The sequence below is a fragment of the Ursus maritimus genome, unplaced genomic scaffold, assembly GCF_017311325.1.
Source record: "Ursus maritimus isolate PB19 unplaced genomic scaffold, ASM1731132v1 scaffold_20, whole genome shotgun sequence".
Classification (NCBI taxonomy): Eukaryota; Metazoa; Chordata; class Mammalia; order Carnivora; family Ursidae; genus Ursus; species Ursus maritimus.
In genome coordinates, this window is record NW_024424453.1 from 9,599,181 (window position 1) to 9,603,639 (window position 4,459).

Below are 4,459 nucleotides of genomic sequence, written 5' to 3' on the forward strand. Positions count from 1 at the left end.
TATGTGAAATGTATTTTGCTTTTTAATTTTTGGATTAAGAAGGTGACATTACCATAATTACCTTTTGTCTCTTACCCGTTCATATTACAAATACATATACTTTCAAACATATTTTGAAGTCAACAAATCTTTAAAGACTTGAAGTATTAAAATATATTGTAAGCCTTTAAGTATAAGGTGAAGCCATTAATTACATTTGCTCTAGAAATGAACATTTATTTTGAATTGTAATTCTTTGGTTATTTGGGTACATGCTTGTAACACATTCCAAAAATGACTTCTTAATAGCTATGGGCAACTGTGTTGCGTACATTGATCACTGATGGCATCTTACAAATGATCTACCTGAATCTGAGGATCTGTTCATGGTATATCAGTCACACTAGAAAACACTACCTTTTTTTGCATGTTTTTCTTTACTGCTGGATCCTGATAAACTCTGCCCTCAAGTATGAACATTAACTTCTCCAGTTAATGTATTATGTATTTGCTAGCTAATATTCTTTTAAATCTTATACTTTTACAAGATTAGCTAAGACTAAAACCAAAAATTCCTTCCTTTGTAAATATTTTAATTTTGCCTGATTAATCACAAAAAAATTTGTTCAATACCTAAAAGAGATTCCTCTATTTTTTTAATATTAAACCTTCAAGATATAAATCTATTGTTTGATTTCATCTCTTTGTTACAAGGATTTTTATCCTAAACAGGTGTCAGGGGGGCATTGAAACCCCTGAATTGCTAGCAAAACTGGACGTGTAATTGTTTGTCTTTCTGGAGAGAGCTCGTGTTACAATCTTAAATGGTCTGTGATCCAGAAAAGTGTAAAAGCCATGGCCTTATTGAATGTGGGCTATGAATTGTAAACATAAATTTGAAATAATAGTTGTGAAACTAATTGTTTAAAGCATCCTAAAAACAACGTTAAAAGAAAAATCTGTGATGAAAACTGGAAAATGTCTGCATTTATAGTAGTGAACTTGAACCTTGAACAGATTAGAGCAGGTAAGACATTACTGGTAGGGGAGGGGTATAAGGGTGAATTGTGTCCCAAAAAAGACCTATTTTAGTCATTTAGAACTTTTTTCCTATGAATAATTTCAATTTTGCCCTGTTAACAAAAACTCAAAAAATATGTTGTTTTATATTAAATGGTTGAGCTCATTATTTAATATAACAGAAGTTGTTTTTATACTTTGGGGATCATGCTTTTTCATGTGCTTGGAAGAATGAATAAAACTGTATGACACAGACCTTGCTAAAAATAAAGAACCAGTTTGTTGGGGACATTCATGCAGATTTCCAAAATGTATTTTACCTTAGTATTAGAGAAAGAAAATAAGTTTTAAGAAATGATTTCATTATAACTAGGATTAATTTATTTAATAGCCATTTTCATTACAGAAGGAAAGGTGATAGAGTGGTTGTACTACTGAGACTTCACACAATGTCTTTGGTAGATAGCAAGGCATAATTAATTGATTTTTCTCTTAGCAGATTTAGAATACCTATTATAGACCTTGTTTCTTTTTCCACTACAGCTTAATCTCTGCCTGATTTGACAGTGCCAAATTTTTAATGTAATCACTATTTAATTTGGGACTGGGAGCCTTTTCATTTCCTACCTGTCAAAACTGATGTTAGAATCTTCATTTTACTCCTTTAAATTGTTGGCAAGGTAAATGGGCATGGAGAACTTATAATTTTTCCTGGAATTCTGTTTCAGTAGAGGAAAATCCTGTATCAGGACAGAATAGCTAATGTGCAGGACTCATGTCCTCTCCTTAAGTGAAAAGAAACATTTTTTTATTTGTCAAATCATAAAGATTGCTTTTAAGGAGGGTTGTTTTTTTTTATGGAGTGACAGATATTTTATAGGAGGAAATAGTTTTATGTAGCAAAATGAAAATTTTATGATTATAGTTTCTCTTTTAAAGAATTTTGTCAGGTGTATAATTTAAAAGAATATATTAAAACATTGGCAATATTAATTTGCATAGTTTATATGAAGTCTTGAAGCATTGAGAAAAAGGTTGCTACATTTTAATAGTTTTTTATTGGCAATATATAGACATAACTTTTTATAACAGTTTTGTGTGAAGAGTAACAAATAGCATGACTGAAATGAAAAAGGTACTGGTATAATTCTTAGGGAATTATCATAAATCTCTCAGATCTAGTACTCTAGTCAATTACAATTAGTCACTATTATAAAATATAAATATTTAAGCCTCTCCTTATTTTCATCAAAATGACCTTATATGTTGGAAAAAGTGTACTTTTTTATAGCCTTATAGTTAATGAAATTGAAATTTTTATCACATGCATCTGTAAAATTAGGAAAATATGAAACTGGGGCAAAAATCTGATATTTTAAAAAGTTAGTTTGGCATATTTGGTAAATTGATTACCACTGTCAAGTTATATCAGTGAATCTAGATCTGTTGTCCTCAGATATTGCTTTATGCAAGAATTAATGTAAAATTGAAAAAATACTCAGTGTTGAAAGTTGTCATTGTTGGGGTCTTTATGAAATCACTGCATCCATGTACAGTTTTGAATTAAAAATGCACAGCACAAAATCATTTCTGTTATCATTTTTGGAAGATCTAACATTAGCTTTGATAGTTTAGCATTTATATTTAAGTGTTTTAGTATATGTGAAATGTTTATTTGGTTAATTTATTTTCATATGTTAATATTTATTAAATATTTATGCAGTGTTTAAATATTTGGAGTATATTTGAAATAAATTCTCCAGATTTTTACATAAAAGATTATTTAAGCGCTCAAAATGATTGCTTCACAATTGATCTCTAAAAAATAAAACATTAATAAAATATTCTTGTTTTCCTGTTTATTAAGTACTGGCCAAATTTACCTGCAAATCATTCATGTTAAAATTATACTAGATTGACATTATGTAATTAAAAGCAAGGTGATTTCAGGAGGTGTACACCTATCACCAAACCTTTTTCTTTTTTTTCTTTTTTTTAATGAAGCCAGCCTGAATTATTGTATCTTCCATTAGTAACCTGGGTAAAAGGGAGAATAGATGGAGGCGTAACACTTTATGGATAGTTTGGGATTATAAAGAATTTCACTGGGAAACGTTATTATAAAATCTCTTATTTTTTATTTTTTAAAAAAGATTTATTTACTTGAGAGAGAGCATGAGCAGGGGAGAGGGACAGGGGGAGAGGGAGAAGCAGACTCCCCGCTGAGCTGGGAACCCAATGTCTGGCTCCATCCCAGGACCCTGGAAGGATGACCTGAGCTGAAGGCAGACACTTAACCAACTGAGCCGACCAGGTGCCCCTAAAATCTCTTATTTTTTAAACATTTGTTATTGGATATTGGCTTCTTTAGTAGTTACAATTTTAAAGAATTTATTTAAATTAAAAGACAGTTCGGAATTATAGAGAACATATTTTGTTTCTCCTCAGTTAGAACTTTCTGAGCAAAATTTTACCGAAACTTGGGACCTGTGCTGAAAGAGAAACCTTTGTAGCTAAGTTGTGATTGAATAGAGAGTGAGAAACCATTTAGAGTGTATTAGTCTGCTAGGGCCACCATAACAAAATAGTACAGACTAGGTGGCTTAAACAGCCAAAATTTATTTTCTCACAGTTCTGGAGGATGGAAAGTCCAAGATCAAGGTGGCAGCAGGTGTGGTTTCTCCCAAGGCCCATCTCCTTGGTTTAGAGACTGCCACTTTCTCACTTTGTCTTTACATGACCTTCCTCTGTGCACACAAATCCCTGGTGTCTCATCCTCTTGTAGAGACACCAGTCCTGTTGGATTAGGGCTCCACCCTTATTACTTTATATAACCTTAATTACCTCTATAAAGGCCTTGACTCCAAATATAATCACATTGTGGGTTAGGGCTTCAACATATGAATTTGGGGGGAATGCAGTTTAGTCCATAACACAAGAGATGTTTACTTCTCTGATATGCATATTTCAAAGGGGGATGAGACTTGGGAACATGGACAAATCTATGGGTTATAAATCTGGAGACGTAAGTCTTGTTTTTCCCCTGAAGACATATTTACATTCCAAAGGGTAAGAACCCAGGATCCTTCCCAAGGAGAACTTGTTTATATTAAGGACATAAGATTTCTTTTCCTTTCTCGAAGAGAAGAGAGCTTCCATATAGCTGTCCTGTATAGTTCCCAGATTCATATTCTGAGGCTCCTCACCTACAGTACAAACTCTAGAATATATAGTCTCATCAGTCTGATAAGCTGTTACCACTCTGGTTCTCATTGGTCACCACACAGGTGAGAATTGGTGTGTGGGGAACCAGTGTGGTTATTTTAAGTAGTAACTGAACCCATTCCTGCTTTAGAAACTTTGTGTGTACTTCCAGTACAATGTGAATAAATATAATGGACATGTTTTATCTGATGCTTCTTGAATTGTGTTCTGTTTAATGCACATTTTTTTTTTTTTT